This window comes from Talpa europaea, assembly GCF_964194135.1.
Source record: "Talpa europaea genome assembly, chromosome: 6".
Classification (NCBI taxonomy): Eukaryota; Metazoa; Chordata; class Mammalia; order Eulipotyphla; family Talpidae; genus Talpa; species Talpa europaea.
The window spans coordinates 134,334,216-134,359,691 of NC_140072.1; positions in this window are offsets into that span (position 1 = coordinate 134,334,216).

Below are 25,476 nucleotides of genomic sequence, written 5' to 3' on the forward strand. Positions count from 1 at the left end.
GAAAGGATGATGATGGCAGATGATGAACTCGATTCTGTACTACTTGTTTGTTTTATGCAATCCTCAAATAGGAGATAAATATCATTTTGCTTGCTCTATGAATGAGAAAACTGAAGTGCATTCATTGATATTAGGTATATATCTTCTTTAATCTTCCAGTAGGAGATGCTGTTGCTCATTCTGTGAGTGAGGAAAGCACAGGGCACTTCTGCCCACCACTTTGCTAAAGTCACAAACTTATGGAGGAATGAATGTGTCCTCAGCACAGATTTTGAGCGTGCATGTCAAACTTCTTTCTTGTTTTCATTGAACAGTTCATTTAGGTATGATTGATAACTACAGAAGTGCAAATAATTAAAGTATAAAATTTGATGTTTTCATAATCATTTGTAAAAATATCACCATGATAAAAATTGTGAGCCTAGTCACCCTTCCCCAAATTTATTATAAAATTTTGTAATTCTCTGTCCTCCCTTTATACTATTTTTAATTTCTAGAATTCCATATCAATGACATTGAACATTAAATACTCTTTCATATCTACTGTATTCTTAGTAGCATAATTATTTTCTTTTGTTAGGGCACAAAGGAAATCATTGCATAATCTTTGAGTTCTTCGAAGCTGGCACGTGATCAAACAAACATCACACAGATTGGCGAGAAAGGTCAATGAGAAGTTTAATAAAAACACTTACACCTCCTGTAGGCATTGGAGCAACTCAGTATGGTTAAGTGACTTGCTCACTTGGCTTAGAAGGCCATCTTAAGTAGCTTAGCTAAGATAGGAGAGGTTTGGGGTGAAAGGGGGAACAGGAAATTCAATTGAAGAGTTTACCAAGGAAGACACAGCAAAGAAAATGTTTGTAGATTTTATGTTCTGCTTCTCCATTGAAAACAGGAGAACAGAGCTGCCCTCCCACCTTCTTACAGAAGCTTATATGTAAAGATCTGTTTCAAAAGTAACTTCCACCCAGCCTTCAGATCCCTGCACATAAATTAAAATTTTGCCAAAAAACATATTTGGGGGTGGCAGATTTTTGCTCCCCTAAAATATTGATCCTTACTCTAGCAACAGTTCAAACTTTTTATTAGTTTTAGTTAGTAGTATCTTGTATAGATATGCAGCAATTTGTTTATATAGTCGTCCATTTAATAGATACCTGGCTGATTTACAGTTTTAAATAATATAAATAAAGCTTTTATGACCACTCATACTGATAGGGGCAGAGGTTTATTTTCTGTACATAAATTACATAGATGTCATGATCGATGATTTATTATTTTTTATTCAATTACCAAACTGGGTTTTTCAGAGTTATGTTATTTTGTATTCCCATCATTTATTTATGCATATTCCTGGTCTTTCAAATGCACTAATATTTGGAATGGTCAAAATTTTAAATGATGTCATTGTAGTATATATCTACTTGCATCTTGTCGGGATTATAATTTGCATTTCCCCAAATCCAATGATGTTAAGCTTCTACCCATGTTCTTATTTGCCATCTTCATATTTTTCATAAAATATCAATTCAAATGTTTGCTCACTTATTTTGTTTCAAATTATATTTAGCTTTGAAAATTTGTTATATAATCTGAGTACAAGTCATTCATCAGACCTGCTATAGTGGACTTCCACAAGTTTTCATATATTGTGCTAATTGTTTCATTCAGCTCAAAATCCTTTTTAATTTTCCTTTTGTTTCTTCTTCCTTGTCTCATGGATTATTTAAAAGTGTGCTATTTACTGAATCCTGGTTATCAGAAATCACATCTCCACAGATGCAGTCTCTGCCTTTTAGCACTGCTCAAGGCTATTGTTATCTGGATTGATATTATAATGATCCTGACTGAGCTGTTCTATGTATTCACATTGTAATGACCTTGACTGATAAACATGTGGGGGTAATTGACATAGGGGACTTAATTTATCAATTAAAATGTAGCCCCTCTGGCTTACACCTCAGTTCTTCTATGCATGAATATATAAATCTTAAAAAAAATGTAGCCATTTTTAGGAAGACACTGTCAACGACAGATAAAATCCCTGCAGTGCGAGAGATGCTGCCTATATTAAAATTAACAGGTGGTCTGATAATATGCCTCTAAAATGTGATATAAATATAGGCATCGGATTTCAGCCAATTTGAGATGCGATGAACTCTACACTGATGGTTCTTATTTGAGATGTGGCCCCTCCCTCCTTGTAGTGGGACAGATGCCAGGAACTCTCTGGACCTAGTCTCATTCCTCCACATTGTCAATCCCACAATCCTTGCCTAAAGGTTCTTAACCTTCCCCCTTTTTGCTGCAATTGAATGGTATGCTTATATTGTTGTAAAGTGGATTTCCTCCAATAAATTCATATTATGGTGATATGTGCTTGGCTTGAGTCCTAAATAAAGCCTTCCTGCTCTGTTAGCTCTTGAGAGATGCAAACCTGATAAATCTGGTGGAAGAACTGTTCAAGCAAGAGATTGCAAAGCAAAGACAGAGTCCACTCTCTCTTCAAAAGAGCACTGCTGATTGGCATTGCCCAAATTAGCAGGGTGTATGCTTGTCAAATATGTGCAGCTTGCATGATGTCTGTGTTAACTGGTTCTGCAACACACAGGTCTTCCTTCTCTTAATTACTTACAGGAGCAATTATCTCAACTGTCAAAGGTTAACAATAGATTTTTCCTTAAAAGCTCTTAAGAAGACTTTTCCTTCTTAATCATTAACTAAGCTGACAATTTTATTCACAAGTAAATCATCTGACAGGGATATTTTCAGGTTAGTTTCTGGTTCGATAAGTGAATGTGTTCTAATAAAATGAAAGGACATGAAAAAATAATGACAGGAGAAAAATAAAGCTCTACAAAGTTACCATAGTAAAGTCTTTCATCTCAAAATTGCCCATTTTACCATGAGCTTTCAGAAACCTGCTCTGTGTTATCATGAATGCAAATTTCATTTATAATTCCAACCAACGGTATTCACCTCAAAGGCAGAATAGATTCAAATCATTCCCATCATAAAGCAAGAAGAAAATATTTTTTGCCCAGTTCTATTATTTTTCATACCCTATCATGGATCATGTGTAAGATAGTCATAGTAAATATCACGTAGTCTGGTGATATTTCATGTCCAGTCAAATGTTCATGTTTGAACACATACATATATTTTGATCAGACAAGCTTAATTTGTATTATGCTAGAACAGTTAATTATAAATATACATCTGGACTACTCGACTGAATCTTAATCAATGTCCTTAACAAAAGAAATGTCCTGTATATAATTTAAAGTATTTGATTTTCCAATGCGAAATCACTGGGATTCAACAAACATTCTATGAATAGAAACACATTATTCAAAAAAAAAAAAAAAAACCCTTTAAACCCTCTTGGATATAAGTTATCATCTAAAATTATTCTCTTATTTGTTGTAAAATTGTTGACATAGATAGTAATTAAATATAGCAAAACTTTCACTATAGAAAGTACTGCAGCATGAATATGAGATAAAAATTGAAATGACTAATTTTGGAAGGTATATAAATGCATTGAGTTCACACATTCTATACTATTTGCACATGAAGGCACTAACTGGGTGTTGATAATTAAAGGTTTCATAATTACATAAAGAGTATCTTTGGGAGAAGATAAAACAATTTTTAGATTTTCTGCTTATGGATTTTATCATCTAGATTTGTATTGCTTTCTGTAAATCATTAAATTTATCACTTCATAAAAGTATATTGCATTATAATATCCATTCAAATATCACTTATCATTGTATAGCAAAAATAATGGAATGGTAATTATTAGACGAAGAAGATGTGTCATAGATAGCTGTCTATTTCAAAGAAATGAAGTGCTTTCACTTGTAACATTTCACATATTTTGGCAAATTGACAATGTTCCTATGACGGAAAAATCTTCATTTTCTTAATTTATGAAAAGAAAAAAAAAAACAGCAGAGCCACAAAGAGGCTATATGACTAAATAAAACTTAGAATTTGAGGGCAAAGCCATCCAAGATGCAGGATTTTCCTCGCTTTTTAGTTTTAAATCTTATAGATTCATAGAAAGTAGCGAAACTATTTATATGGAGGTCCTGCATACTCTCCCTCCAATCTTCTCCAACAGCATTGCCATGCATGTTTATTGTACAATATCAACACCAGAAAGCTGACATTGTCACAAGAACTTACACAGATTTTGCATCTACATACAATTGTGCATGTGTGTGTGGTTCTGTGCAGTTCTATCACATGTAGAGATGCATTTAACACCACCAAAGTTAGAAAAAAACCTGTCCCTCCCCTTAAGATCTACACTAAGCCTCCAATCTCTGGCAACCACTAATCTGTTCTTTCTATGATTTCATTATTTAAAAAATGTTATGTAAATAAAAAAATATAAAGCATGAGTCATTTATACCTTTGGAGATTAGCTTTCACAGCCAACATAATGTCCCTGAAAGGTCCATCCAAGTTGTGTTTATCAATAGTTTATTCATTTTTATTGCTATGTTCCATGGATGTACCAATTTAGCTACTACTTTATTGAGATAAATTTTGGTCATTCTAAGTTTTTCACTATTATGAATAAGTTTGATAAGCACAGGATTTTGGGTGAACATTGGTTTTCATTTTGTTCTGAGATAAATTCAAAGGTTTATTTGCTAAGCAGTATGGTAAGCAAATGGTTAGTTTTACATGGACATTTATGCAAGAGGACAGAAACAGAGCTGAAAGGGGCAGGTAAGTAGGTAAGAATGTGTTCCCTGAAACTAATATATCTTGATTTCATATATAAACTTTACAAGTTATTGTTCATGAGATCCTCGTTGATAAAATAGGAATTGTAATGATATGTTGTTATTTCAATAAAACCATTACAGCGGTCAAATTAGTTGATTTATGACAAATTATTAGATCTATGTCTGTCACACAATACCCCTTGAATAAAGGCTAGCTATTATTATAAGATGCATGACTTTGGCTACCAGTGAGATTAAACGTGTTTCCCCTGAGTTGGTTAACTTACTAGTTAATTTCATCTCTAATGTATTAAATGCTCAGGTTTGAATGTATTAATATTATCGAACAATTTTCCTATTGATTTGTCTAATTTTCATCCCCTCTCAAAGCAAACACAATTGAATATTCAAATCAATATTTAAAATAAGTAATTATTTATGATAATCAGCAATAAAATATAAACACTCCTGGAACTGTTCTCTATTATAAAGTTCACAAATTCTGTGTTGGTGTTTCCAGAAGATATTGAGGGAAGGTTTTAATGAGCCAGTTGATAGGGGGATGAAAAGTGTAGTGCTTAATTTTCCTGATGTCTGCACAATTTAATGGCAATCTGTCAAAATTAGCCAAACTTCTTTCTATTCAATACACTGGTGGTATTCAAATTATTGAAGTTATGGTTCCAGATAGTATATAAAAGAGTGTTGAATATAAGGAAAAAGGAAACCTCAAAACCACCTTCAAAACATATTGAAACTTTAAAATATATTTGAACTTTTAAAGGGTCCCAAGAGCAGAGAATAAAGTGTGGGGATAGTGTCTTGAAATGAACAGACAAGAGCACTCTCTGGCCACAATCCCCGAGGCCACATATACTATGTGATTTGACTTATGGCACCATTTCCACTTTCTGTTTTGCTTAACTCTAGAGTGTTTAATAAAATGCAATAAAGAGTAAATATTTGCTTTGCTGAACTTATTTTTCTAACAGCTGGCCAATGCATCTAGCTTATGTATACACAGTAAAATTTATGTTATTATTATAAAATTGTTAAAAAAGTTAACATTTCTTATTCATTCCTTTAACAGAGCGCATGAATGCCTACTATATATAAGGGACTAACCTTGCCACCAAGATCACCAAGTAGACCTTGAGACAAAGACTTTGCTTTTATGGTGCTTTTTTCCATTGGGGAAACCCTGCTGTTAAATTAGCAGATGACTATGAGACATAATTACAGGTGATGATGTGGGTATTCAGGGACAGGGATAAAGAGACACAAATATCCCACTACAGAGATGACCAGGGAAGGCCTCTAGGATCTTATGTCATGAGAGAAAAGAAGTCCATACGAACAGGTTCAAAAGGTTGTAATCATCTTCCAAAAGATTTTTTTTTTTCAAGCAAAGAACAGGAAGGCCCTAAAAACAAGATGTGTGACTGTGCTATCTTAATAACGAGATTATGTGCTGCTTGTATGTGGTTGCCATCGTGTATCTAGGCTGCTCTAACAAAATGACCACAGACTGGGTGGCTGATGGACAACCAGTTCTGGAGGCTGGAAGACAACAACCAAGGCCCAAGCTGACTGGGGTCTGGTGAGAACCCTCTTCCTGGGTCACAGACAACAGCTTTCTCACTGTAACTTTCTAAATAGCAAGGGAGGCACTGGACGCATTCATGAGCACACCCCTCTCATGATTTGAATTACCCCCAAAGATCTTACTTCCAAATGCCAACACCTTGGGGGGGTCAGATTTCAACATATCAATTTGGGGAACATACAAATATTCAGTCTACCTATAGATTATATAGTTTGGCTAAAAACAGTTTTGTAAGGCAGCCTTCCAAAAGCTTTCTGAACTCCCAAATAATTGCTTCAAGAACCAAAGGACTAACAGAGGATGCTTCAGAGACTATTGTTGTCAATAGTCTCTGAATTGTACACCATTCAAAGTCAACATGGCGTTCAATCATCTCTGACACCAAAACATCACTGACCCCATGGGATAGGTCAGGCATCGAGTCCAAATTTATTAGATGAAATATTTAAAAATCCCTAAACTTCAGTTTGTTCTAGAAAACAAGATAGAATTTGCATTTCAGTTCATTATTACATATAGAAGACCTGGCCACTCAAAGATAAAACAAACAAACAAACAATAGTTCAAATCTAATTGCAACATCCTTTCTCCTATTGAATTGTCCTCAACAGTATTCTAATATCACCAGGCCACATGGATTAATGTTTCTGTTTCGTTCACCTAGAAATAGAAAGAAAAAGAGAGTTTACCTGTTGGTACTCTATGTATGATGATGACACTACATGAAGCAAAACAATATTTATTTAAAATCTACCCACTAGGTGCCTAGAATATGCCAAGCAAAGCTATGGCACTAGGAAAGGCAATCATGATAGATAAATTTCTAGAACACCTATACTTCTGTAAGATGAAATTAATTAATTATTTACTTAAAATGTTTGTGTGTGTATATGTGTGTCTCGATCTCTCTATATATATTTCTATATTTCTATATATTTCTATATATATATATATAGAGAGAGAGAGAGAGAGAGAAAGAGAGACAGAGAGAGAGAGAGACAGAGATAATTTAGAGAATTTTACCCAGGGAGATTTTGTAAGATAATAGGAGGGAAACTGGAAATTGTACTGTTTATTTAAAGGCAAAGATTATCTGAAAAAACATTTTATTTAACCAAGTTGCACGTAGTACATTTTAGGATAATCATTAAAAGAACAATAATAGAATTGTTTATAGAGCAGTGACAAAAAGGGGAATAAATAATAATTGTTGAATTAAATAGAAAACAGACAATAACAAAATAGGCAAAGAAAGTAAGGATGGAAAACGCAAAATAATATAACTAAACTCAAATATATCAATCATCATAATGGATGAAAGTAGTTTTTTACAAGACCTAAATATTCAGTGGAATTAAAATAATATCTAGATTATATGCAAGGGGCTCAAATATTTATTAAAAAAATGAAAAACTTTAAATATCAGCACAAAAATATTCTAGGAGAATATTAATATTAGACTAATTAGAATATTAGGCTAATATTCTAGGAGATGTTGATATCTGACTAAGTTTACTTTAAGAAGCAAATGTAATTCAGGAAGGAAGAGAGCTATTGCATAAAGATAATATAAAACCTATAAGATTGAGATAACAAACTTGCGATCAACTGGATATAAGAAGAAAAAAGGGGGAATTTGAGGGTCTCCTTGGTGGCACAAGGGGTTAAGTCTCAGCACCATGAGGCTATCAGCAGCCACTGCAGCACAAATTCGATTCCCGGCCAGGGAACTGACCCACATGGTGCAGCAGACCTCTCCTGTCTCGCCCACTGCTCCCCTCAGCAGTGTATTTCAGTGGATCCACCTGTTCTGTTACCCACTCTGTTTCTGGTGAATCCTCTCACCCCCTGCACCTCTGGCCTACACCCCAGTTCTTGTATGCATAAATAAAATAAATCTTAAAAAAAAAAAACAAGGGGGGATTTGAGGGTGAGTTGTTGAGGTTTATCATTTAGATAATTGGGTGCTTTTATGTAGAAAGGGGGATCCAGAAACTTCCACAAGCTAGGCCAAGACATGGGCACCAACCTCAAAGTGTCCAATAAGAGACATCCAAGAAGTTAGGAGACAGCTTACCCCGCCCTCCCAGAAGGCAGCAGCCTCTTGGAAGCGTGGTCCAGTCTTGTCAGCTTATCTCTGCCTGGCTGGAAGCTGTGGCCTGCCTCAGGGAGTGGCCAGCAAGGGCAGAGTGAGGAGATGCCAGGTTGTGGGCTGCTACATTGAAGCAGAAGCTGTGCAGAATGCATCCTAGTTAAACGGTTATTAACATAAAATATTAGTAGAGTAATTGCATAATTTAATACGATATTGTTATAATAAATAAGCAGTGATGCCTTGGTGGAGACTGAAACGTGGGAGTAGGGCTTTAAATCTCCAGGGGCAGCCGGCAGAGGGGCTGACGTGTGTGCGCCTGGCTGTGCCACTTCCCTGGAATTCTCGCTGGACAGATGTCACCAGAGGCAAAGGAGCAAGTCCCTGCACAGATGCAGGGCGGTGGCCGGGGAGACATGCAGGGTATTTATTTATATCAGGCTCAGTCATACTCATTTAGTTCACTGTTGATCGTCCCAAGACTGGAAAGTTTTAAATAAATATTTGGGTACTGAGCTGTGATGATGGAAATTCTGTTTTATGAACCTTCCTGAGATTCCTTATGGTGAAATCATGAACCACCCCAATGCAGCCCTTTTACTGAAATTTCACATCTTTTAGTTTCTGTATATTAAAATAAAGGTGTATTTTTCTTGATGCTCCTTGATGAGGAACATCAAATTATTTAATCAGGGTTTCTTAGAATCTTTTATTCATTAACCAAATAGATCTTGAGTGCCTTTTAGGTGGCAGGCGGAGGTACTTTGGACACAACGGCAAGGAAAACAGTCTGTTTGCCTTCAGTGCATTTCTTGTAAATTCATATACTGATGTCCATTAACTCATATAAGTCTGTGCACCTATTGAATAAGGTCCAGCTTTTGCAGTATGCTTCTTTTAGCTAATTAACATGGTTTGCTCATTAAAAATAGATACTTCCAATGTTCTTTTTTGAAGTTAAAAAAGCAAGACTGAATTGCTGATTCAGTTGTCTCCTAAACATCACACAAATGAACCAGAGTTGGAAATTACGAGACCCGATGAAGCAGAAAATCTTTCGTCTCAATTGGAGGTTCAATGAACTTAAGCCAATAAATCCTGTGCTTAATTGTGGATAAAAGGAACAAATTTACAGAACATGGAAAAAATATCACGAGAATTTTATCACTTCATGTGTCATTAGGAATTTGATTTCTGGTTTTTGTAGATAGAATCAGCTTTACACGTGTAATCTATCTTCTTATATATATATATATATGCATAAATATAGTCATATTACTTTTATTTTATTTTGGGAGGAAATGCACTGGGTGGTATATGTTTCACTCTAAGGAGAGCTAAAAGAAAACACAAGTCACATTCCCATGACTTGGAGTTGCAGACAAGAGTAGGGATTTCCCTAAGTTCTTTTTCTTCTACTTTCTTAACCCCCATCTCCCTAGCATAGCCTGAGGTTGACAGTAGCTTCAGGTTATGTGTCTCTTTAAGGATCCACCCAGAAGGAGTGAGGCCAGGCTGCAGAGGATGGGTGTGTTCATGCAAGAACAAGGTCACACTTTGCAGAAGTCCCCAGGGTAGCTCATCTCCACTCATGGCCTGCCTTGAATCATTCACTCTTGAAGGCACAGTAATTGCCCTGAGGTCTCTGAGGGCTACATTCCAGGGAGTAGGAGTAAAATCTTGAGCCAAAGGGTGGATATTTTACAATCAGAATCCTTAAAGGAGAGAAAGAGAGGAACAGATTAGGTCTGCTGAGTGGGAGCCTAGCAAACGACATCCACTTTATTTATGCATATAAATCGGGGTTCCATTCATTTCACTGGTAATGACAAATTCCTTTAAAATGGGCAACACACCCTCAAATTGGGAAATATTTAAGAATAGTGTTGAGGTTCACACTAAAAATGACAAGTTACAGTATAATCTTTGGGGTCTCCTCCAATCTTGAGTTTCTGTGAAGTTTGTGATAATTGCTATTTTTTCCCTAATTTCAAAGCGTCATGAACATTGCACTAGCTGCCTTGTTCAATCTTACCATATTTTTATATCATTTGTTTGCTTATTTGGTTTCCATAGAATACAAATTAAGCAAGTAGGAGAGAAACAAAGACTATTTGGAAGACACTGGCTTGCATAACATGGGTAGAGACAGAAGGTGAGAGAGGGTCTTAGAAAGGTGGGCCCTCTGTCCCAGTCTTGGAAGCGCTCAGGTGACCAGAGGACGGGGCTTCTCATTCACACAATGTTATCTATAGAGTCTCGGCAAAGCTGTAGACTATTTCCATCGGATGAACATGAATAGATATCAATCTTTTAGCTGCTCTCGATGGTTTCATGTAAAAGTGAAATTGATACACAGCTAGAAAATTCTAAATATGTAGACTAAAGACATGCATGAATTGAATCAACAAATTTCCAATGTAAGCACTTTGAAAATACTTATGACAAATTAATGTTCCAGTGATGATGCCTAAGATGGGATTTGCTGTTTTACACAAATTTCCAGTAACTTGCATTTATTCACATGTAACATGCAACATGTATGTTTACATATAAAGGCACACACAGTGGAAAGTATATACACACAAGACCACTTTGTGTTTTTCTTTATCTATAAAATATGCAATCTAATTTACAAAAACCTATTCTAATATATTAGCTAGAAAAATGTCACCTCCTTAGAGAACGACTATCTAATCAACCCTGTGACAGTCTGTCCCAGTCACCACACTATTGATTTTTGATGGTTCAAATATTTACTTACTTGTGGACTATTTCCCTATGGAATTCAAGTTCAATGATGACAGAAATATTGCCCGATCTTCCGCCACTGATCCCTAGGGCTTAGAACAGCAATACATGATAGTAAATGTTCAATATTTGTGAATGTAAAATGCATCAATGAAATGGATAAATAAATTTATTTAGAAATAAATGAATTTTAAATAAAGTTGACCCAACACTTCTTGTCAATATACACATGATCTTTATAATGTATTTCTTGAAAATAATATTTGGAGTCTGGCCTATTTCATTCATTTCCAAAAATACTTCAATTTGTTGGTATCATTTTGAAAAAAAAAGGTTATAAAATTAAGTAGTTCTTTTCTACTTTGCGGGAGTTAACTTATTCAACTTTTCTCCAATTACTTTTCCTATCCTTTATTTTAGTTTTTCCTCCTGTGGTTTTGTCATACTATTTGGTCGGTTCTCCAATAATTTAGTTTTTAAATATTTATATATATTATAATAATTTTGCTATTATTCTTTACTAAGAGCAGTAATTTTTTTAATAGTATTATTCTCATTTCCTCCCTGAAAATTCTCAAGGACAGCTACAATTATCATCCCCAAAGCTCAAGTTATCAGGAAGGAAAATGAAGATAACAAAAAAATGATTTTTTTTTCTCAATTTGAATTCAGTTTTCATTCAGTTATTGAGTCTTCCCCTAAGCAAAATTTTGAAAGCTAATTTTATCTATTTTTCAGTATAAATATAGTCTCCTTTGTGTCTGATTTATTATTTTTATAGAGGGAGAATTCAAGAAATTAATTATTGGGCTTACAATTATTTTTATTTTAAGAAAGGAATCCATTATTTTGATCATGTAAAGAACATGTTTTTCATATATGAAAAATTTAGCAAAATTATTTTGACCTGGAAGTTCAGCATATTGTCATTTGTTCCCTTATGATTGTCCATTTTACTTCCTTAATTTTATTATTGTTATTTAATTTGAAACACTTCATGCAGGATGACCAACCCTGTATCTAGAAAGAGAAAGCTGATGCATTTAAATGAGGTGCACTTGATTTGGTAACACCCAAACAGCCTGGAGGCAACATAACTTATCTGTATAGTATGATAATCGATTCATAAATTATTTACACCTGAGCCCTTTTCACCTTAGGCAGGTTAAGAATGTCCAAAAAACCCCATCAAACTTAACACACTCAGAATCAGTGGGTAAGTCATATTTATGGCCAGTTAGGGCCACTGCGGACCTATCTAGTCTATTATGCATAGTTGATTATTAACAGTGACAAATTGAAAGATTTCAGCCCAGATGTATAAACACGCTGTTTGTATTTCTACATTTAACCTCCTACCCATATGTTGATATCTGAATGCTTGTTCCAAAGGTGGAGAGAATTAATTCTCTCAATGAAAACATAAATGATAGTTTGTCCTATAACCTTTGTACTAGCGTAGAACTAGACCAGGGAAAGAGAAGGCATATTTTAAGATGCACAGCAAATAAGTCTTTTGTGAGTGTCGACTGATGAGGTGATAGCAACAGGGTCAAAAAATTTAATGATGTCCCATATGGACTGTCACACACAATATTGGGAAACTCCCATAAGAAATGCACCCTCCCATGCTGAGGCATAAAACATGGTGGGTAGAGGATCCAGGAGTGCCTCTTTTGGGGGGCTGTGAATATTTATAATAAGATTACTAGATTTCTAATTACTCAGTCTTAGCTCACTAAGAATATTTTATTGGAGAATTGTTTTTTCTTTCCATATTAAGCTGCCACTGTGAGTCTTCAGGAAATGAAAAAAAAAAAAAAAACTGAATTCTCATAGAACTAAAATCAGTGAGAATGAAATAATTATAGAAGAAAATAAAATCTCAGAGGAAATAAGGAACACTATTGTAATAACACAATGACCAAGTCAACAAAACTCAAAACATTAATAAAATTTAGACCTAAATGACCTCTGAAAGGAAAACTCACTATCCAATTTTGGAGACTATTTCATTGTTTCATACACTGAAGTGTGACAACATATTTTGTTTGGTCAATAATTCAACACTTGCAAAGTGTGCATTTACTTTGTAGTAAGTATTAAAACCTATTTGAATTACTAATTTTCCATTTTTTTCTTTGAGGTATTAGAACAAAAATTTCCTTTATGTTTCAAAAGAAAGATCCTTAAACATTTTGAATTAGTTAACATGCTCTTTTCTCCAAAAATATTTGCTTCAAAGTTAACAATGGAAGATTTTCACTTGTTTTTCCTATAAAATCTTATCTTACCCATCAATGACCTATTCATGTGTCAAGCCATTATTCAGATATTTATATTTAATATATCAAAATGAGCTCTGTCCCTTTCGCAGGTGTGTATATTCAGTTTCTACTGGTACAGCATATGCTTTTCAGTTTCACAGACTCCTGGTCCTGTTGGTGATTATTGAGTTATCACTAAGTCACATCTTGTAACCATGAACTACTGTACTATCTGCTATTTTACATTTCTTGTCCTTTTTTAAATCCAAGACATGCCTTGAGATTCATCTTATCAAATTCCATACTCTTGGCATTTATCCAGCATTCCAGTCTTTTGAGATAATCTGAATTTCAATCTTGCCATTGACTGTTGCATTGCTTATTCCTCCCACTTTTTCATCATCTCAAATTTGGAAAACAATATGCTTACCCTTGTTCATAATTTGCACCCTGGTTTTTACTTATAGCCTGGGCCAATTGATCCATGCCACACACAGATGGTTGCCTAATCCCCAAAGTTATCTTTCTTAAACAGGAAGTGTTTAAGCATCTTCAGCCTCCCTCTTGACAACAAACTTCCATGGTATCATATGGATTTGATATAAACACACAGACTAAATGTTGACGTTATTATGCAGATTTTAATGTGACTAACTATATGTAAAATTTGTAATGCACACTACTTGAAATATTGAATAAAAAGGGGAAATGAATTATATTTTCAGATGGGATTCTAGCTGCTCAATGGGAATGAACATATTGGTTTCATTACATTTCTTGGAAAAAGATTAATATAAATATCAAATACTGATTTTTTTTTAAATAAATGAAGTTGAAAACAAAAGCCAAATAAACCATTTTATATAACTCTCAAATTATCTCATTTGAATTTTCCTAAAATTTAGTAATATATGAGATTCAAAGGAACTTTCTGGCATTCCATTGATTAACTTGCTTTAGAACAGTGTATTAATGAATTTTTCGTCCTCTCTGGCTTTGTTATGGATTTGAAGGACTTTCCAGCAATATCTGTGGAATTTTCTACACCAAAAAAATGTTCATGACATAATATTGTTCACCAGATTGAAGGAAAAGGGGTAGTAGTTTTAAGATAGCCACATGACTTCTGCTTGGGAAGCCTATTTCTTGTGTTGAGGATGGGCTGGGGGAGGGCAGTGCTCCTGGAGACCAGAACCGGAGTCCTCTCTGCGGCGTCTTCAGCCGCCAGCATGCATTTCTTTGCAGGGGTAACTGTGGCTTAATTCTTGGGTGGGTTTTGGGAAGGAGACTGGGCTGCTTGGCTGGGAGGGTTTCCTTTCACCACTCTGTATGTGCTCAACCTCAGAGGACTTTCATTGTCTTCACTTTTCTAAACTTTGGAGTGAAATATCTAATTCTTGAGTAGGCATTAAAAAAATTCACGGTCTCCAACATGGTCTGTTTTTAGTGATAAAGATAATAATTTCCACCTGTCAAATTCCTCAAACTCTATCTCTAATTGATCTCTCCAATTAATATCCACGTCTAGCTGAGAAACAAGACTCATTTCTTTGACCCTCAAATACTTTGATTAATAAAATTTAACAGAAATATCAAGCTACATGTACCTGATCATGAAAGAAGTCTATATTTTAGCAAAAAGGAGAAATTCATCCTTTATGTATGAGTTTAAATGCCTTCGCCCTCCATCATCACCTCACCGACATAATAACATTTTGATGTAGGGGAGTAGGGCAAAGGTCAAACACTGGATGCAAGCAATATATATGACTTCCTTTGGAATGAATAAACATTTTGTTCATTATTTATAGTATTTCCTCCAAGTTTCTCTTATTCTGTGCTTTAACTCACAAATCAAAGATCTCTGAAAGGGAGTTATGGCTGAAGGTCATCTGATTCAATACATTTTGAACACAGATAAACATCTAACAGAGTTCTACATGAGACTGTTTTCTTATCTAGATAGGTTCTAACACAGTGTCATGATTTTATTGATTTCAAAATAATATTAGACTATTCTGAGCTAGCATCGCCTCATTGTTATGGAACATACAGATTAGTAAGTACTGAGAAAGTATTGCAAATCCCCTCAATTGCAGAGCCTGTAAATATTAGATAACTTGCAAGTTAAAAATAGAAATTATAGAAATTCTAGTAGCCCACCCTAATATTTAATCAACAAAATATTAACTTTGTCTCCTTGCTACGTTCTGTGTTATGTGTAGATAATTGCATATGGATTTATTTTACTGTGGCTTTTAGTCGCGATCCTGAACAAAGCAGGATTAGTTGTAGGGACTCAGTAGAATTTATTTCAATTTCATTCCTACTTCTGTAAATTTCAGCACATGCTTCTCTAAAATATTAGACTATTTTTGATGCTATTTGATATTATCCAGGTTTTTTTTTTTTTAAGGTAGGAGTTAATATACCCTATCCTTAGAAAACATTTATTTAATCTAGAATTATCTTTCTCATCATAGTATCACAGCGATGATATTTATAAGTCTTCAAACATCAGTACTAGCTATAACATTTACTCTTATATTCGCTAAATTAGGGTACAGAATAGGTCCTGGGAGAAACAGATTTGCTAAAGAATCTTGGGGGAGAGTAATTTCCATGCTGACTTTGAAAAAAATGACAATAAAGTCATTAAACTACTTGAAAATTGGCTATAACTCACTTAAAAAATCTTAACCTTTCCATGATTGGCTTAACTTTTATTTTGCTTTTTAGAAATTAACACTAACAGCATACTTTGAAGCTCAAAAATTTTGAAGTGTTAAAACTGCAATTCCATCTTCAAACTTTTTTGTGAGCAAAATGATTGTATGAAGTTTCATTAAAGAATGACTAACTCCAGCATATTTATTAAAAATAATTCAAAACTTTAACATAGATTTTTTTCCTCACAAAAATTAAACTAAAACTTACCTCTTGGACCTATAATCTGCATGTATTCCAGCAAAACAAGTCTCTCCATGAAAAGACTTTAAATCGTACAGCTATTAATTAGAGAATAATAATGCAATATACATTCACTTTTGCCTCTTAAAAACTAATTCCCTTATCAATTATCACCTCTTTAATTTTCTTTCTTTTTTATAAATTTACTTCTTTTTAATTATTTGATATATTTTTACATCATTTTCCATTTTTGTACAATGTATGCATTTTCATCTTGGTTATAGTTCTGGTAAACACCTCTTCAATTTTCAAAGAAGTGGGTCTCCCCTGGTGGTGCAGCTGTTGAGTGCTGGGCTGCGAAGCTGCCCGCTGCCTCTGCAGCGCCGGTTCGATCCCCGGCCACCGGGCTAGGGTCCCACATGGCACGCAAACCTCTCCTGCCACCCGCTGCTCCCCTCAGCAGTGTACTTCGTCACTCTACCTGCTCTGCTCCCCGCTCTGGCTCTGGTGAATTCTCTCACCCTCCCGCGCTTCTGACTGTACCCAGTGCTTGTATAAATAAATAAGTAAATATTAAAAAAAGAAAAAGATTTATTAAAAAAATAAAAAATCTTCAAAGAAATAAAATGTTATGTACAAAAAGTTGCAATGCAGCAAAAGAAGTGTATTAACTTTATAACAAAAGTATACAGATCAGAAAGGCTAATCTTGTACTTCTACACTATGCAGATAAATTTTAAAGAAATTGGGAAGGGAGAGAATCAATCGGGATTTTCAGCTTTGGTCACAAGAGACTCTTTGCTCATGCTTTCCATGGAGATGTCAGCCTCCTAAATCAGCAGGCGCTTCCCATTCAGGCCTTGCTGGGGAGCCTGTCTGAGGTGTCTGTCTGCTGTGCTGGCAACAGGCCTGCAGGTCTGCAAAGGAGCTGGTGGGACAGGTGGGGGCTGAGGCCTCCTAAGGTGTGAACTCTGAGCGCTGCGACCTGAGCACCGCCTCTGCCTGTCACTGGAGCCCTGGCTCCCGACACTAGGGAGCACACTTTCCCCAGGAATTAGGCGCGAAGGGAGGCAGCGCCCCTTGGCAGCCAGCGCCAGGCGGGGCCTGCCTCGGCAGTGACAGGGCCGAGCGACCAGGGAGAAGGGCAAACGGTGACAGCCCAGGCAGGGCTCAGAGGCTGTTCCTGCTTCGGCATGTGCCTCTGCAGAAGTGGAGTTATTTTATTTGTGGCATATAAAAATGACGGCATGAACTCTTCACCCCCTTTTTTCCACTTTAAACAAATCAAAATAAGAAAAGTGTTAGCAGTTTTATGATTGTGGCAATGGAAAGTGGGAGGAGGAATTTGGAAATTAGAATGATTTTTCCCTGCAGTAAAAATACAAACACATATTGGTGCATTTTTAAAAAATTAAATGACAGGCCATTTGATTCTGGGGGGCTGGGGGCTGTGGGGTCCCCCCATCAGGGAGCTTAGATGCTTGACAAAGGTCCAGAGAAGGGAGGAGCAGGAGCACTAGGCCCCCACAGTGTTGCTGCATCATTTCATCTGAGTGTGTTAAAGAATTTATCGTATGCCTCAGAATTTATCATGTTGCCTCAACTCTTTTGAGAGATAAAAAGGATGGACGAAGATGGACGGTGATGGTGGTGGACTCTGGCCACATCCAGAAGGGGTTGAACGAACTTTTAGCTTTAAGGGAAAAATACCTACTTTTAGTTTTTAATCAGCTGAATTTTCAATTAAATGTCAATAATGAACATGAAAATATATTCAACTGACTCTTGATAATGAGTTGGATGTAGCATGGAGAATAGTTTTGACTTGAATGATTCCAGTTTGCTCATTTACATTTTCAGTAAATGGAAGGTATGCCTTGTAAATGCTATTTTTCAAGTGTTTTCAGTTTAATTGATTCTTTTTTATTATTACCTAACACATTTCTATAGAAATATTTTATGGATTCTTTCCCAAAGACAATACAATATCGAGAGCTACTTCTTGCATTGAACAGTCTTTGCTACAGTAATTACAGTGAAAAAATACCAACCATCTAATGAATTCTACGTGGTGCTCTTTGTATTCCAGAATCAAATCAACGTGGTTCCAATTGCCCTGAGACTTTTGCAGAGGCTCTTCTGTTTTCACAAATCTAAACTCAAACAATAACCTTAGGTTAAACTCCATATTCATCACCCGATGGATAATAAAATGTAGGAAGAATTTTATTCCTTGTTAGCTCCTTAACAGTCTCTGGAGAGAATTGTCCCCATTGTCAGTTGCCAGGACAATGAGTTAAAAGCATGTCAGGTTGGTAATTGTGTGCCTAATGGAGGAAGAATTGCTGTGATGATAAGCACTGATCTTCGTGTTGGTCCCTCTTCCTTCTTCTTTTGAGTTCCCAAAGACTATTTCCTGCAAACAAAATTGCTCATAGGCAGGTTGTTAGTATCTAAGCAAATTACTTTGGCCTGATAGTTCCTTTTAGGGATATTACCATAATGCATAACATAACCATTGCAAAGGCTTATGTGGTGCTGGCATTTTTTCATGTAAATTAAGCCTTTGTCTCCAAGGTACCTATTGAGTCACAGAGCAGATTGTAAGATGCACTGTTATATTATAACGATTTTAATAAGTTTTCTCTTTTGTGATTGTGTGTGTGGCAGGACTGCTCTTATTTCCTTCAGGGAAAAGCAATCTAGAAGGACGATTACAAGAGAGTGAGGGTGAAATAAGCATTCGACTTAAGGTCTGGCTGGGATGACCAGCATGGATGGATAGTCCCCTTAGGTGTGTTTTGTGGTCTTCATTTAAATGCATATGTACCATGTGGAAACTGGGGTTCCACTTCGCCAAAGGTTCAAAAAAGGGTCCCCAGATAAAAAGCCAAACTTAGTGTGAATTCCAAAAATCACTCTACCTACTTTTTTGACCAATTAAACTTTTGACCACATACAAAGTACTACTTTAAACTTTCTTTATGATTATATCTTCAAATTGTCATTTGTCTTCTTATAAACTACGAAGTAATTGAAAAAGAGGAAAGAGAAATGGAGACTTTCTCTTCTTTATCTTAGCCTTGTGATCTTTTAAGTATTATAAACTTAGAGAAAAAGTCATTTGTTTAAAACTTTTAACTCAGGTTTATACAAATTATAATGTAGCCAAGGTCAAAAATTTAATCACACAACTCCGATATACAAAGTCAACTTATACATAGAAATTTTTCTAGAAGTAACTTAATCTTCCTTTTAAGCTCAATACTGCTTAGAAGAGGAGACATTGAGATTTATCCTTGATTTTATCTTGAATTTTATCTTGTTTAAACCATTTCTTTTAAAGGATAAAACTGGACATTTAGTGGTGAGCTTAATGTATATATGCAAGAGAAAATTTACTGAATAAAAAATGTGCAAGTTGTGTAAAAAATAAAAGAGATACACTCTAAGTCCGGTAATAGAATACAGATTCCCCTTTCAAAATAACATGTTTTGATTTTTTTTTTTTTTTAGATTTATTTATTTATTTATACAAGCACTGGGTACAGTCAGAAGTGCGGGAGGGTGAGAGAATTCACCAGAGCCAGAGCGGGGAGCAGAGCAGGCAGAAGGACCGAGGTACACTGCTGAGGGGAGCAGCGGGCGGCAGGAGAGGTCTGCGCACCATGTGGGACCCTCCTCCGGTGGCCGGGGAGCAGCCGGGAATCGAATAGGAGCTGCAGAGGCTGCGGGCAGCTTCGCAACCCAGCGCTCAACCGATGCGCCACCAGGGAGGCCCAACATGTTTTGATTTTGAACTTGAAGTGAGAATTTGTAGAGGTCACCTTTTTTTTTTTTAAGATTTATTTTATTTATTTATGCATATGAGAGCTACAGTGTAGGCCAGAGGTGTAGGGGTAGGGGATAGAGGTTGGGGGGAGGTGAGGATTCACCAGAGAACCGGTGGTGGGGAGCAGAACAGTGGATCTCCTGAAATGCACTGCTGAGGGGAGCAGCGGGGAGACAGGAGAGGTCTGCTGTGCCATGTGGGTCAGCTCCCTGGCAGAGGATCAAACTCAGGCTGCAGCGGCTGCTGATAGCTTCATGGCACTGAGACTTAAGCCCTCGTGCTGCCAGGGAGGCCCGAGGTCATCTTTTTAAGTCTAAATAGGAGCCTCTGTAATCTACTGAGTTCTTTCTTGGTTACAATTTTTGAAACTTTTGCTATGTATTTTTTTGCACTTAAAATCTGTTTTGACAAAATTTGGATTTCTGACTTACAGAAAGTTGTACAAAGAATACAAAGAATTCTCATATATTCTTAGATCATATTTTCCAAATGGTAGATTTTCACTACATTTGTTTTATCTCCTCCGTCATGATAATTATTTTTGACCTCTCTGTGAGTAAACTGCCGACTTAACGTTACCCTTCATCCCTTAATACCTCAGTGTGAGTTTCTTAAGAACAAAGGCATTCTCCCACAGTCTCACTATTATCAAAGACAGAAAGTCAGCACTGACAGAAAACTATTATCTAATTTATAGGCTGTATTCACACTTTGCCAATTGCTAAAATTGCCCCATCATGTCAATTCTAGCAAAATAGACTCCAGGGTCATGCTTTTTTTTTGAGCAACTCCTTTGGTTAATTTTCAGTTTACCCTAAGTCCACCTGAGCTTCTCTGTGTTCTCATGCTCACGGTGAAGTAGAGGAGATATGATCATTTTTCCCAGCTCCAAGGGACGAGCACGTTGTCCTAGCCCTGGCCTGCAGGTCCTGGGGTGGGTGCTGGGTTGAGTGGTCTGCACAGCGCCTGTCTCTTGACATGCACAGGCCGGTTCACTGTCTGCAGCCCACCCTGATTCCATGAACACCAGCGATGTGAGGGGAGGGCATCTTAACATCGCCTACCAAAGCAAATTTCCCCCTTTGCTACATTACTGTCACCAGCCTGGTGAACGTTGCTCCTTGGTTCCCTAAGGGACTTCTGCTGCAGCCGAGGTGAAATAAGAAAAGTCTTCTTGGGTTGTCTCGTGTGTATTTGTATGACTCTATTTCTACCTGCTCCCTAACTTACCTCCTCAGTTTCAGATTGAACCCAACAGACTCAGAAGAGGACAGTTTTTTTCTTTTACTTTCCTACTGGAACAGCACTTCCTTTTTGTGATGTCTTAATTATTCCTTGAGTCACCCAACACACCTAGACTTACCCTGATGATATAAGGAAGGTCTTTGACAGCTATGAAAGAATATCCATCCACAAAACCCAACACAGTGAGTTGATAACTTTCTTATTTCTGGAAGATGTGTTCCTTGGGTCATTCAATTCTTAGTTAGGATCTATGTCATTTATCTTTTTTCTCTCATATTTTGTTTTATATACCTATTTTATTGAAACAGTCCAAATAATTCTAAACATTATATTCCAGACTTTGTGTTGAAATTTTAAATTTATACATGGACCTTTGATTTTCAAGACATCTTTTGTTTTTGCCATTTATTTTACCATCTTACTTTTAATTTATGAATATAGTCTCTCTACCCTAAGTCCACCTGAGCTTCTCTGTGTTCTCATGCTCTGTGTTCTCTGCCAAAAATACTCTCTTGAACACTTTTGTTATAGTTTATCTTTTCCTAAATTGTACCTCTGGATATTTTGTGTTAGTATTTAAGATGTTTGTTTTCTTATTTTAGACTTTCCTCCTCAATTAAAAAATAAATAAAGCAAGAAATGAAAAAAAAAATATTTTCTCGTAGATATTTGAAAATGTGATCACAGAATATTGAACACTAGCAACTCTGTGAACGTTGGGCAAACCTCCTCAGCAGATAGTTGCTGCTTTCACTCACAGCAGGAAAGGCTTTATTGTGGGGTGTCCAAATAGGGTAAAGTTTTCTCTTGATATTTTCTTTAGGAAGTAAATCTCTCTTTCGGCTTTGGGTGGGATGACCTTCCATTGTGTGTGCATAATAAACAAGGTCAAGTGTGAATCATTGATGTTGTACACACTCACTTCACTCATGTCTTATATATTCCAATGCCTCTTTGGGGTTCTGGCATCTACCCCCAGGGGCCTTAGTCACATTAACATCAGTTTAGTCTTGTTAATCTGTGAGTACCCATTGTGTTCCTTCTTACTGAAATTTTACAAATCTCTCTTCTGCTGAAATCTGCCTAGTTTTTTGCAGTTATGGGATTATATAACTTTTATTATTCTTTTTTTAAATTTTAGCTTGGTTTCAGGAGGGAACATTATAAATATCTGTGGTAAACCTACCATATGTTTTCTGAGTAGATTTTTAAAATTTCAAGCAGGATGACATCATCTCCCTGAAGATTATTGTAGGGAGTTGGTTTCTGGATGAAAATACTCAAAAGAAACTTGCCTAGAAAAAGCAATGTAAACAATGTAAATAAGACAGCAATGTAAACAAGACTTTCTATGAAACTAAAAAAAAAAAAAAAAAACTATAGCAATATCATGCAGAAAGAATTTGTTTTTTGTTTGTTTGTTTGTTTGTTTTCAGAAATAACTTTATGGACAACTATTCCAGGAAGCCAAAAATAAAAATATTTTATTTTACTCTCTACTTTTCCTTTCCTTTTCTCTATTTAGTCATCTTTTACTTTGTTCTCCTTCCTTTATCTTTTCCAATTATCTCCAGCACCCCACCAACCAGACTCAAATTCTTTACCCTAATTCTTCGATAGGGCCTACAGTGAGCTGAGCTCCCAAAAGCTGTCCCAGGGAAAGCAGCTTTCACATCAGAGTTTGGATATACCAGTTCGACTGCCTTGTTCTAACTGGACTGAAGATAAAGTTTGCCCCAAATATTGTAAGGATGCCAAATACTTAGATAATATACTAATCTTTAAATAGATAGCTGATATTTTTTTTAAAGATTTATTTATTTATACAAGAACCGGAGTACAGGCCAGATTCACGGGAGGGTTTGAAGATTCACCAGAGATAGTGGGTAACAGAACAGGCAGACTGACGAAATACACTGCTGAGGGGAGCAGCAGGCATGGCAGGAGAGGTCTGTCACACCATGTGGGACCCTCGCCGGCGGCCGGGGATCGAAATGGTGCTGCAGATGCTGCGGACAGTTTTAAAGTGTGATGCTCAACAGCCTGCGCCATCAGGTGAGGCCCCAGCTGATATTATTTTATTTGATTAAATGTCAAGTAAATTTATCAGTGAAGTATTTTCAAGTAGGATGCACACAAAGGAAACACACATAGTTATGGTCTTTGAAATACTGTTTGCTCATTCATCTTCAATTTACTTTTCAGATTTTCATTTTCCATTTTTCCTATGATATAATTTTAAAATTTTATCTTTATGAGTTCTATGAGAAATTTATTATAGGAACTGGCTCATGTTAGTGGAGGCTGGGAAGTCACAAAATCTGCTCTTTGAGGCTGGCAAATCAAGAAATCCAGTGGTAAAATCTAGCAATTCTAATTTGAGGCATCTATCCCCCAAATTAAAAAAAAAAATCAAAAACAGTAATTCAAAAGGAAACTTGCACTCACATGTTTATAATAACATTATTCACTGCAGATAAATTATGGAAGCAACCTAAGTGCCCCAAAACAGATGAGTGGATCAAGAAGATGTGGTATATGCACATAATGGAATATTACTCAGCCATCAAAAAGATAAATTCACACCATTTGTGGCAACATGACGGAGCTAGAAGGGATAGTGCCAAATGACATAAATCAGAAAGAGAAAGATAAATACCAGATGGTGTCTCTAATGTGTGGAATATAAAGTAACTAAATTAAGAGTCAGATAAGGCCAAGCTTAATCACTATCCTTTGAAAGCTGACTACAGAACTGAACTACCCAAAGAGGAAGAAAGTGGGGGAAATGAGAGAGAGCTCCATGGATTACGGTGATGGACTATGGATGATTTGGTAATGGGGGAACTATGTGACACCTAAGAGAGGGGAGGGATCCTATACTTCTAAAATACTAACAATTATGTATATCACTAATACCAACAAAGTAGGTTACTTGTTAAAGTAGATGGAAGTAAACAGTCAACATGAATATTATCTGTTGATGCCTACTGCAGGTGAAAGTACAAATTATGGATTAAACATTTTCTTTTAAATTAGCTCATCTTCTCTGAACAAAAAACATGTGGGAGTTGGGGTTGTATGGGGGAAGGGAGAGAAAATTTCACCCATGATTCTCTTTCAAAGAAGAACTTAAAATTTCTCAGGTTAATTTTGCCTGATCTCTTCCACTTGCCCACTGTTGAGCAGCCAAACCCTATTCATTATGTGTGTTCAGGTCAGTTACACTACTTGTAGAAATTTTCCACCACTGATTCAACACCAGCACCTAAAATCATGCCAACACATTAACACTTCTCAGTCGCTACTGTTAATACCACTGCCACCTCCTTTATTCGACTTAAAAAAGTGTGTTCTCTATTCTGTCAAAAACATGGATACCTCTCTTTGCCACATAAAATGTATGTGCTTGTTGTCTTATTTCTCTATGTTACAAGGAACACTGTAAGACACTCATTGTTTTCCAGGCAAACCATAGTATATGATGGGCAAGGAAATTGAATCATTTCCTCCTGTTTATATAAAATAAACCTTCACAAAAGGGATAGAGTATTCCTTTGGAAATTAATATAATGAAGGATGGAACAAAATGGACACATTTACTATCACTATGTCTGCTTTGTTTTATAATTTATACATGGCCTTGGTTTCATAGTAATGTTGGAATATTAGCCTACTAATGCCAGAAATTATCCTTTTATACTAATTCATTATAAGATTAATGAATTGTTCATATTAAATGATTACTGCTTAAAGTAGCATTATAATATCACTGTGGAAATGGGGATTCAGAACACCTTTTATGTATAACATATATAATATAATATATAACAAAAATATGTAATATATAATGTACAATTATATGTATATCATTATATTATATAATATGTAATATATGTTTAATATATAATATATAATTATATGTATATTTTTATATATATAAAAAACAGAAAAACCTGAGCCACCTTTTTAGGTAATCATTTCTTACTGAAACCATAATATGTAATCATTTGCTTATAGCAAAA